Below are 13,253 nucleotides of genomic sequence, written 5' to 3'. Positions count from 1 at the left end.
TTGGGACTTGATGGTTGGCTCCACAACCTTTTTTTGGTATGATCTTGGCTAGCCCCCCGATTAATTAATATGTATATATGATATTTGTGAATAGGCATAGTTGATATTGGCCAACCACCCTCTATTTGTATATAAAACTTCAATTGGGTCCTCTCACCAAGTCCCTTAAGCCCTAGTGGCCTTCTAAAATATTGAAGGTGAAGAAGGGCCTTTAACCTTCAAGATTAGACCAAACAATAAATTTTATGTTTCAAAAGAACTCAAGTGAATTTTATTAGTGTGTAGAAAGGAAGGTCGAGGTCCTTTCTAGGCCTTCAAGTTGAAGGTTAGGTTTCAGTCCTAGGTAGTGGCATTAAGACCTTGGATGCATGTAAATTGTATTCAGGAAGATATTAGTGCCCTTCCAAGCTCAACTACTCCTAACCCTCCAAGATCTATGATTTCCTTTCCACAAGTCTAGAGATATTTAAATCCCCTTCCTTTATAGTACTTAAAAGTTGAACTTTTCCAAAAGCATTGTTTCATTCTCCAAATATGTTATAACAAAGATGGAGGTAAATACTCTCATTAGTGTATACAATATAATAAATGGATGTAAGGTCCATGGTTATCAAGGGAGTTTTATTTGACTTAAGTGCTAAAACAGGAGTTGAATCCTCAAAGAAAGTGAGTGAGCCTAGTATATGACGAGTGTTAACCAAATTATGGTTAACACATTGTACATGCCTCATGTAACGCTTTGGTGCTCAAGAGTTGTAAGGCCAAACAACTATGAGGCCATAAGCCCACTATAATTGTACTTTTTATGTATTGGTGGGTAGCCACAGTGTGAACACATTGCCTAGTTTATAAGTGAACTCTCATTATTATATTAGAGACTCTTATGCATAATTGAACAGACTCTTGGCTAACACACACGCACACGTGCATAAAGATCAGGTTATGCATTTGTGCCTCTTGCTTAAGAGTGAGAGTGAGAGAGTAACCATATGTTAATGTGAGAGCGAGAGAGTGACCAACTGTTAATGTGGAGCAACCATGGTGAGTGTGGTGACACAACAACAGAGAATGCGAAGAAGAGAAGTAGCACTTCGAAGCACATGTGGGTAACAAGCAAGTTCCCAAAAAATAGTTGCACGTCCATTTTAACCTAGGTTGGGATAAAAAGTAATATCATTGGCATCATTTTTGGGGAATGACTTGTTGCCTTCCCTCTTTGAAATTGTTAACTTAGCTCAATGGATGAGTTAACATTACCTAGTGAGCATGGTGGTTTTGTGCGTGCGTGTGTGTGTGTGTGTGTGTGCGTGAAGGAAGAATTCATTTTTTGCTTGAAAATTTGAGAAAAGTTTTCTATTATTTTATTTGAATTAAAGAGTGATGACTTTGAAAAATCATAGGGAAACCTTATCAATCGGTTGTATTGCTTAGGTTCAATTTCTTTAACTTTGTGTCCATTTTACTTATTTTTTCTATCTCTCTTATCTTATTTTAAACACAAATTTTAGCAATCAAAAAATGGGCTTGATTTTTCCAATTCATTAATTAATTGGGAGCACATAACTTTAATCTATCTCTTAAAACCCAAAATCCAGAAGAAAAAATCAAAACTCTGAAGTTTGATTTAAAGTTGCAAAACTTGTAGTTGTATAACATATAATTGCAATTGTACATTGATAAAGTTAGGGATAACCCTATTCGAAAGGATGAAAGGATCATATCAAAAAGTTGTACAAGTTGAATCATATGCAATTGTATGCAATAAGGCTTTGGAATAAGCCTACCTAATGCAATAAGGCTTTGGAATAAGCCTACCTAAAACAATCATATCAAAAACTCATACAAGTTGAATGGTATACATACAAGTCGAGTTGCATATCCATATAATTAGGTGCCATCCATATGTATACAATTGGACTTTGCATATGTACAATTGGAATTTTTACACATATAATTATATAAGTACAACACGGGCACACATCATTAGACTTCATACAATTCTATAATGTTCCATTCCAGGTTGGACCATTATATGGTGTACAAGTTGAATCGTACATGGTGTTAATTTGATTTGGTCCATGTGTGATTAAATTTGGTCTACTTATAATTTAATTTGAATTGTACATGGCACGTTTAATTTGATTTGGTCTACTTATAATTTGATTTGATCCATGTACAATTGGATTTAGTCTATATATGATTGGATTTGGTCCTCGTCCAATTCAATTTAGCCTAGTACAAATAGATTTGGTCCATGCATGATTGGCTTCTTTGGTCCACGTACAATTGGATTAAGTCCACATACAATTACAATTAAACTTAAACTTCGTACGTGTGGAACTGAACTTTGTACACGTGCAATTGGATTTAGTCTATATATGATTGGATTTGGTCCTCGTCCAATTCAATTTAGCCTAGTACAAATAGATTTGGTCCATGCATGATTGGCTTCTTTGGTCCACGTACAATTGGATTAAGTCCACATACAATTACAATTAAACTTCGTATGTGTGGAACTGAACTTTGTACACGTATAATTGGGCGATGTACATGTGAAATTGGGTGTTGTACACATGGAGTTGGGTCTATTCCATTTCTTAAAATATATATATATAAGAAAATGAATCCAAATTTACAAAATTGAGATTTTAAAAAATTTTAATGGGGTGACTAATCTACTAGTTGGTTACAACCCGAATATGTTGCTATAACATGCACACACATCATCATCATCATCATCCGACAAGTTACAATGATGTCTCCAGTGTGTAGCCACAGTGCAATGTGAACCCACAACCTTGGGGAATAACACAATCGCTTTATCCACTAGACTATTGTTGTGTTGACTAAATTTGGGATTTTCAATTCCCAAACTTGAGTAAAGAGTGAATCTCTTCCAAACTCATGTAATTAATCCACTTCTAGTCTGGTTAAAAATGTTAGGAATTTACATTCATTCCATTCATTCAAACAATAATGTATCTAGCAGACAAAGATCCTTGTACCAGTCCAAGCCTAGGTTCTCATCAATTTGTAAAGACTTAAGGGAGATTTACAAGCCTGAGACAACAAGAATTCTTAAATACATCAACAAGTGAGAGATTTATGAGATAGATGGATAAAAACATAGAGATATAATAAGGATATATAGTGATTCCTATCGTGGAAGACCTTGCTCAGTTTGGACAAGGATATAAAGTGATTCCTATCATGGAAGACCCTATTCAGTTTGGATAGCTGGAGGACTTAGAGTTAAGGGCTGATGCTACTTAGAGAGATATGAAAGCTAGCCGATACAAATAGCATCCTAATGCTATTTTAAGCCAACTTATAATTATCTTTATTGATGTATATATAATGTAAAAATCCAAAAGTTTTTGCCAAGTAGTTCTATTTTCAAGTCCATGTAAATGCTAATGTTATAAAGCCATAGTTTTTTATGGATTTTTGGGCCAATGTGAATCCAAGTGACTTCTTGCACTTATCGTACTTATTCTTACACATAATTAAAGTAGCTATTGGTAAACTCTTGTATGAGAGAGGGAGCGAGCTTGAGAGAGCTTTGCATTTGTGTGTTGTGGCTTTTATTTTCTTGCTTATGTGTGTAAGAAATTGAGAATGAGAGAATGGACCATTTTGTGTGACTATATAGTCACAATGAGTAACATATTGGCGAAGTGAGGAAAGAGAGCAACTAAATGAAAGCAAGAGTAGGTAAGTATGCAATGATAGTTATACACTCATTCTAGCTTAGGTCAGGGTGTGGAGTAATATCTTTGGCGCCATTGTCAAGGAACGGCTTGTTGCCTTTCCTTTTCTTATTCACTAGCTAAGCACACTTGAGATGTGCTTCATGTTCTTTGAACATGGTGTTATAGTGGAGTGTGTGAAGAAAAGAGTTTTTTTTAAGATTTAAAAGCTTGTTCTTTGTTATTTAATTTTACATTGAATGGTGAGGACCATTAGAAACTATGGGGAAACTTTGCCAATGAGTGTATTCATTTGATTTGATGTTCAATTGCTATTTGATTTCTTGCTTTCTTTTCTTCTTCTTTTTTTGCATTTTCTTTCACTTTACTAAAAACATCAAAAGAATCATAAAATTTGAGCATAATAATTTTAAATGATGCCAAAATCATGTGTATTAATGATTGATTCAGGTATAAAGCCCCCCCTCAAAAAAACTCAAACTTTACTTAAAAATACATACAAACCTTACAAATGTGTGTAGTGTGATATCATACGATACGTGATAAACAGTGATAACTTTATCCTCCATGAAGAAATGAAAATTTAGCGCATGTGATCGTGAAATCACTAAGTGGCATGTGTTACTACCCTTATTCGTAGATGTATACAACATATTCATCATACATTTTGAGTAATTTGTCAAATATTTCACATTGTTCATCATCGAACAAATTATTTTTTACATGTATGTTTTATCTTATACCAAAAAATACATATCATATGTATTTTTTCCTTTTGAGTAATTTGTCCGACATTTCACATTTTTCTATTGAACAAATTATTTTTTTACGTGTGTGCTTTAATCATACACCAAAAAATACGTATCATATGTTGTATAATTTAGGTTAAAGTACATCGTATGTTTGGTTATGTATGCCATAAATAGTTATTTTGTATGCATATAATTCATCTTGTAAGGCTACAATATCATCGTGTTCACATACAATTGGAGTTGAACAATTACAATCATATGATACATGCGTGACAATTGCACAAAAACAAAAACTTGCAACTTGACTTCAAATTTTGATTTTTGGTATTCAGGAAGACAGTCAGAGCTTGAAAAGCCTAAGTTTATTGACTTGGATAGGTTTATATTCAAACCAATCTAATTAATACACTTTAGACCAAGAGGAATTATTGGAGCCGTGTCTATTTGGATGATAGTGCATCTAATGATTCCACATCCACGTTTAGGTTCACGACACTCAGGTGGTACTCAAGAAAATGTGATTGCTTTTAGATGTCAAGAGTCTTTAAACACTAGTTTTAGTGAGAAAATAGTAATTCAAAGGGAGAACACAAAACACAAATTGCATCATGGATATGTAGTAATGGAGAGAACTACAAATCCTATCATACCATCATCACCCACCCAAACTTTAAACACTCTATTAGGATGACCTCTAAGATATTTTGGAATGAACCCTATTTTGGAATGAGCCCTATCACAAAAATCCTCAGGGGAAAAAATGATAGCCTAGAGTTGAGGGAGGATGCTACTCTGGGAGACCTTAATTTTGGATGATTTTAGATATTACAACTATTGGCAAGAGTCTACATGGATGATCACCTCCAACCTTTACTCATAAAAAACAAAGAATGAGTTGTGGACCTCAACAACCAACAATGGAAGAAGCAATCCCACTAAAACCAAAAGGATTTAAAAAATAAGAGCTTATAGAACACTCACATCTAATGCTTTATATTTTCTAAAAGAGAAAGAGTTGAAATAAAGAGACGACATCTTAGTCAAAACCAATTGACTACTAATGATAGAATCCATGAGTCTTTAGAGGATGATACCACCTCTTTTAGACAACCTAGGGCTATAAGAATGTCACAAGAAACTCTTAATTCGGGTCGTTGACCCAAGACAAGGAGACAAGGCTTGAAAACCAGTTTAGAACTAAAACTTTGGTTGTGCAAGACTTCATTTAAACATAATGATGGATCTTATGTAAACATTTATCATAAAACTGATGAACTCGACATCAAGGGAATTTTGGATTTCTAATGTGGGAAGAGGTTAAAAACAATAAACTTGAGTAGATGAATGATCATATGAAGAGGTGAAAGGGACTCCAAGAGTGACTATGAAAATTGCAATGCTAGTAGTAACAATTGTGGTAGAAGACCAAATTTAGAACCCCAAGAATAAGAATTACTCCTAAAATACCATGATACGTACCAACACTCCCACATTATGGAATACCTAAGGGCAAATACCTAAGAGTGGATACATAAGGGTGAATACCTAAGGGTAAATACCTAAGAGTGGATACATAAGGGTAAATACTTAGATTTTCACACAAATCTTTGACACATTTGGTGAGTTGAATGAGCTAAATCAGGTCATGGCATTTAGTTTGACTCTAAATGGAAGAGTGGGTGAGTGGTTTAGATCTCTAAAACTGAGGAGAACGTAACCTTTGAAATGTTGAAAGAAACATTCATGGTTAATAAAGTATATATCTTAATAGTATCACTCATAATTTTAGTTATGCACTTTGCTTAAATGTGAGCAAAGTTCATATATAAATAGCATCACTCATGATGAGGATGTAATGGTGCAAGAGTTCATAGCTTGAATGAAACATTTGAATCTCATGTGTGAACATAAGGAAATATTGAGTGGCTTACCAAAAGTTGTCATAATTTCTATTAGGATTGTCTGATCAAAGTAAAGCCCATGAGATCATTCGTGAGTGTGAAAACCACCATGGTAGGGATGCATACCTCGTGGTTTGAACCATATTTTATGGTACATCCTACCCCACTGTTTTTAGAAGACCCTTGTTATTTGATGCCAAGGCCAAAGAAACATTGGTTTAAAGGTACCCTTTCATTGGAAAAAGAGTGGAAATAATTTTCTTAAAGCTATATGCAAGATATTAGGAAGCAGTACTTTGTATTGAATGCTCTCCCTTATGCATGCAAAAATTTGATATGTGAGTAGTCTATAACATTGTTTATTATTATGTATGCTTAGTTTCAATAAACTCTTCCAAGATAGGAAATTAGAGCCAAGAATGGACAAATAACAAGAATCTTGCTTCATTTACACCTGGCTATTGTTTTCACATAGTTGATGGCAAAAACAGAAATTTGTCTAGACAAATTTTAGAGATTGACAAGGACCATCACTATGCATGGGCTTGCCTTAAATGGGTAGATAGTTGCTGAATAAAGACAAGAATGGATAAGTGGCTTGCCTAGGGTCTTGGGTCTACAGAACTGCTAAAAATAAAACCAAGCATAGATAAGTGGCTTTCTTAGGGTCTTGGGTCCATAGAACTACAAAAAATACAAGCACAGATAAGTGGCTTGCTTAGGGTATTGGGTCCACATAACTACTAAAAATAGCTAGTACACAACTCGGCTAGATTCAAGGGAAGTACTAGTTGTGTACCTTGCACCTACAAAGTTTTAAGTGATTTGGGTTCATCATTCAAAAGTTCAAGCCAAGTGTAAACAAATCATGTTATTGAGCCCAGAATTGCTTAAATTTAAACTATGTACCCTTGTTAATTTCCTTGTTTGGAGCGGTCCATAAACAGGGTCTAGACTTGTCAAAATGAGAGGGGGTTTGAGCTCTCAATCACTTCTATTGTGCTTGAACAAGTCAAGCAATATGATTCATGTGGTTGTCAATTAAGGCAAGTAGAGCTGCACTTTAAACAAAGGTACTGAATTGAGATACTATTCACTTTTGCAATTTTCAATGATCCATAGACCTAAAATAGAAAATTACTTTAAGTTATGGTAAGATACAAGAAAGCAAAAGTAAGTGCACACTAGTTAAATGGTAAGATACAAGAAAGCAAAAGTAAGCACACACTAGTTAAATGGTTTCATTCTTGCCAAAATATAATTTTGAAACTTGGAGGCAGAAGTCATCCTCTAAGAAAAAGTAAGCACACACTATTTAAATGGTTTCATTCTTGCTAAAATATAATTTTGAAACTTGGAGGCAGAAGACATCATCTAAGTCATTGTGCAGATGAGGACTAGTCTTACTAGTCAAGATTGAAGAGTCAATAATGGATAGAGTGTTGATCCTTCTACTCCATATGCCTATGTTTTGAACCATATACATTTCTATACCAAGCTCTTTGAATTCATCAAGCATGCGATAATATTCATATTTCATATCTGGAAGAAATGACAACTATTGGATAGATAGGAAGTTAGTCAATCAATAACACTACTTAAATTTGTGACTAGAAAGAGATAGAATTACTTCCAATTGTGCTCTATTATCATTAGATGGACCATCAGTAAACTGTTAATTGCTTTTTAGAACCACCACTTGATTTTTGGATGTTGTCAATATGGATAACAACAAATGCCACTGTTTCTAGTGCATTGAGATTTTTACCAATGCTTTCTTTTGCAAGTGTTTGACACTCAAACAAGAAATCTCTTATCTTCCTCTCATAGGAAAAAAGGAAAGGCTAATAGGAAAAGATTCAACTTTGATAATAGATGTGATTATATCTACCAAATGTGAGAAAGGTGATGTATAATCATCATTTTTGTTCTTTACTTAAACATCACACCCTTTGATTGCATGAAGTGTGACCTTTTGCTTGAAGAGACTTATAAAAGACTCTTAAACAACTAGAGTTATAATGTCATAGTGAGGTTTACTTTCAAAAACTTAAGCCAAGGTCAATGCTCTTTTCCTTGAAGAGACTCTTAAAAAACCAGAGTTTGCTTTCAACAGCTTAACACTCTTTTCCTTTTGAAGAGACTCATAAAAGACCCTTAAACAACTAGAGTTATAATGTCATAGTAAGGTTTGCTTTTAACATCTTAAGCCAAGGTCAATGCTCATTCATGTATGTCCCATATCTAGTAAGTACCTTGCCTTTGAATGCAAAACAAAGACCATCATCGCATATCTGAATGATAAATAGCTTAGGTAAGTTGTTATGCTAGTTGCTTGGAAGTGTCGTCTTTACCTATAGAGATAAACTGATCACATTTTTAATTAACACTAGAGCCATCTTGATTCAACACACTATGTGGCAGCTCCTCACCTTGTTTTAAGTTTAAATCTGAAGTTATTTCAATTGAGAAAAAAGTATGTACTTTTCTTGTAGGCCAAAAACTATAGAATAATAGCTAAAAAGGTCTTCACAAGAAAAGGAATAGAAAATAAGTGTAGATGATAGAACCTACAAGCTTGAACAACATGCTTTATAGTGAAATAAAGTGCTATTGCAAATGAGACTCCTATTGTAAGCTCTTTTGAGTGATTTCATAGACGCATGTGAAACCATCTTTTTGCTTGAAAAAGTGTGTTTGAGAACTTCATTTCCTTAGCTACATGAGGTTTCTTACCAAGTTTGTTTAATTCTACAAAAGTAGTAAGAAGGAATTGAATGTGCGTATTTAGTGACAAAGTATAGATGACCAAGTACTTCAAGCTTAGCAAAGAGTTAGAAAAAAACATAGTTCACAAATCTTTGTCAAGGTCAAATTCCTCAACATCATCCATACTCTTGACTAATGGCTACACATATTCACTACACATCCTCAGATGTAATTAATTAATCAGACTATGTGTGATAAATTAATTAATAGCTATGCCCAAGGTTTTACCTTAGGAAGATATATACCTTACCTAAAGTATTTTTTTTAAAATTTATCTATTCTCTCTCCCTTCTTTCTTCTACCTACACCCCTCTCTCTCCTAAAGTATTTTTTTTAATTTCTTTATTCTCTCTCTCTCTCTCTCTCTCTCTCTCTCTCTCTCTCTCTCTCTCTCTCTCTCTCTCTCTCTCTCTCTCTCTCTCTCTCTCTCTCTCTCTCTCTCTCTCTCTCGCTTACCCCTCTCTCTCTCTCTCTCTCTCTCTCTCTCTCTCTCTCTCTCTCTCTCTCTCTCTCTCTCTCTCTCTCTCTCTCTCTCTCTCTCTCTCTCTCTCTCTCTCTCTCTCTCTCTCTCCCCCCCCCTACGCTTCTCCCCTTCCCCACACTATTGCATTATCTTATTTATAACACTTCAAGGTGATTTAAAAAATCCCAAACAGCCCCTAGAAAAATCTTGAATAGTTTGCGTTGGTCCCACACTAACCTTTTGGAAAAAAAATTTACACCTTTGAACGTTGCCTTCTACTAAGGCTTCGATCATTTCCCCCCACTAATTAATACAAAAAACCATTTGGGACCCATATTATTCTTGTCTAGTAGATGTGTACAGTGGTACAAGATGCGAGATAAAAGAAAGATCAGAGACATCTTAATAACATGCTAGATGTTCCTTACAAAGCCTTTAGGAAAAGAAATTTCTTAAAATTAGTTTTTGTAAAAGTTTAAGAATTTCTAACCGTAAGCTTTATGTAACTTGTTAATTAGAGGCACCTTTGAATGTGGAAAACTAATTTTTAAACTTACAAATTACATTAACCTCCATGATAAAAATAATTTAAACTAAAGATTGAGTTCAAAAAAAATGTTAGGTCCCTTTTTGTTAATATAACATCATTGAAAAAGATGCGATCTGTCAATACAGAGACTTTTAAAAAAACCCTTTATGAATACTCCAAGAATTTGCTTTAATTTACACATTTTTATTATTTTGCTTCCCATGATTAGTGAAAACTTAAAATAAGAAAATAATCACTAAATGGGAATTAAACACATATATACAGATGTCCAAAGAAGCAAAATCAACAAAGGGACTATGAAAGGAAAAATCTCCTCTTATTATTTTAAGAATATGCCTTAATTTTACGTTTTTATATTGCTTCCTTTCACAGGATTAGTTAAAACTTGAATATGTTCATAGCCGCCTACCGTTATGTATGTGTAGAGTTTCAAATCACCAACCAAAGAGCATGAAACACTCATGGTGGACAGAGAGCATACAATAGCACTCATGGCCTCAGGAGGATAAAGCCATATATTTTGCCATCAAAACCTAATAGCTTATAGAGGTCATGCAAAGCACAAGCCAATCGAAATAACAAAGGTGAATTATAGAGAAGAACCAAAGGTGCTCATCATGTATAGAAGAACCAAAGTCAAATCGTAGCTTACGATGCAAACATGATTGGGAGCCGAATAGAATACATCACATCATGCAAGCCTCATAGCCCAAGGAGTGCTTAGACATGATGAGATCCATAAGGGTAGCACTACCTTCTTCAAGTGGGATCAACGATTGGGAGAGAGTTGGGGGGAGAGAGTTGGATGCAGCTGTCATTTTAAAGCCATTGGATCTAAAAGTAAACTAGGGAAGTAAACTAGGAGCAAGTGATAAAGCTTAAAGACCCTGTGTGATATAGTGCTAAGGCTCAGTGAGGATAAAGACAATCGACAATGGTTAACCAAGACAACGCGATTGACCTCATCATGCAAGCCTAGAATCCCAAAGTCTTGGAACGATGAAGATGTGGTCGGTAGAGACTAACCAAGAGAAGGTGTTGGTGGCTGCAATAAAGAATAGCACTCAATAAGTATAGAAGAAGAAGAAAAAAAGGTAGGTCTAACCTAACTCTACCCACCCAACCAAATAAGTAGCCATAACCATAAACACCATTAACGCTTCAAAACACCAAAGAAAATAACAATCATTATAGTGTTAGCATATCCATATTAAACCAATAGGAATTTTCTTTTTAGAAAATACACATGATTTTCTCTTTTTTTTAAAGAACAAATTCTTTTTTTTAAGCAAACAAATGCTATATGTGCCATAGGCCAAAAAAGATTTCCTTTAGACTGGTCATCGCCATAGCATGGTGCTCGCCCATCACCATAATCGGCCATTTCCACCTTGTGATGCACCTTGACATCATTTTTGGCCATCACCATCACCACTGGTGTTGCCATCTTCTACTACTGCTTGTTTGTTAGTTGTAGGGTGGCTCCATTGACCTACCATCTGATCAGTTACTTAGCTCCACCAGTTGCAATTGGTATGGGGGGGGGGGGAGAGAGAGAGAGAGAGAGAGAGAGAGAGAGAGAGAGAGAGAGAGAGAGAGAGAGTTCTTATAGGGCAACTATGATGCTATATTATATGTAAAGAGAAGAACACCTTTACATGTGCGGGCTGGTAAGTCTTTGTTCTTATGAGGGCTGGTAACAAGCATTTGATGATGGGAATTATTGATGAACGAGAGTTCATTTAATTTATTCTCTATGCTTAAGACTTAGATACCTTGAAATCTTTGTAGTGTCAATATTAGTGACATGTGCCTCAAGGGCCTCTATGGATGTGTGCCTCAATGGCCTCTATGGATATATGTGCAGTCAGCCTACTCATTTGTGGAGTCACTTGGGATGAATGTTTGAGCAAAGCAACATATTTAGTGGGCTAAATGGAGATTGCATGAAGGTCTCATGAACAAGAATAAATGCATACAAAATTCAAAGTACATTTAGGTTTTGGGTAGTAAGATGTCCTTGTTCATAGGTCTAAGGATGTAGGGGCATCCCTCCCAATAAACAAGTAACTAACATGCCCTTGTTCATAGGTCTAAGGATGTAAGGACATCCATCTCAATGCCTCCTATAATATTGTGTTCCTCTCTATGATCATAAATCCATCAAAAAATGAGTTACTCAATTGGTTGGAGAAAGACTTGCTTCAAGCTAAAGTTGTGCAATAGGTCTTCTACCTTCATAAGGGATTCTCTAATATCCAGGTTGCTAGCTAAATCCCTTATTCAACTTGGGTACCCAAGTTGCTAGCTAAATCCCTTATTCAACTTGGGTACCCAAGTTGCTAGCTAAATCCCTTATTCAACTTGGGTACCTAGGTTGTTATCTAAATCTCTCCTTTGATATGTTTCATTCTTGTGCTCCCTAATGACACCTATTCTAATGTGAATAAAGGGCTAGTGATTGCTTTCCCTTTCAAGGTGGAGTTTTTTGACTTATCTCCCTCTAATAATCCCTCTATTAGTCAATTTTCAAAGTTTCTTGGTAGACCTTTGTTTATGCCCTTTATGTCATGTGATATTTTGGCATTATGGTAGGGATTGTATGAACTTTAAGGGGGGTAAGAGAAGAGGAGAGGATGGGTTGGGAAAGGGAAGGAGAAAGGGGTGTTAAACAAGGGAATTGAGAGGGGCATGAATGAATATGGAATAGGGTCTAACAAAGCTATTGGAAAGAAGGGGGATAGTCCCTTGAAGAAAAGAATAGGCAAGGCCCTATAAAATAGAGCTCTTCCATGATAGGGATGATAAAGAAAAGAGTGGGTTTTATAGGACTATTGAGAGAGATAAAGTATTAGCTATGGAGATGTTGAAAAGAAGCCCTTTAGATCTAAATACTTAGCTTCTTCCCTTTTCTCTTCTGTATACTTTAAGAATATATTTGGAAAATTGGGTGGAGAAAATGAGGAGATTGAAGTGGAGAATTCAAAAGGGGCAGCTTAAAGAGAATGCGGGGGAGAATTCAAAAGGGGCAGCTTAAAGAGAATGCGGGGGAGAGGGAGAGCTTCAAACGCTAGCAAGCAAACACACACACGCAAGAGAGAGCAAGAC

Source organism: Cibotium barometz, chromosome 56, assembly GCF_041138505.1.
Source record: "Cibotium barometz isolate CiBa-2024 chromosome 56, ASM4113850v1, whole genome shotgun sequence".
Lineage (NCBI taxonomy): Eukaryota > Viridiplantae > Streptophyta > Polypodiopsida > Cyatheales > Cibotiaceae > Cibotium > Cibotium barometz.
The sequence above is the reverse complement of the archived record's forward strand: the minus strand, read 5'-3'. Positions refer to the sequence as shown.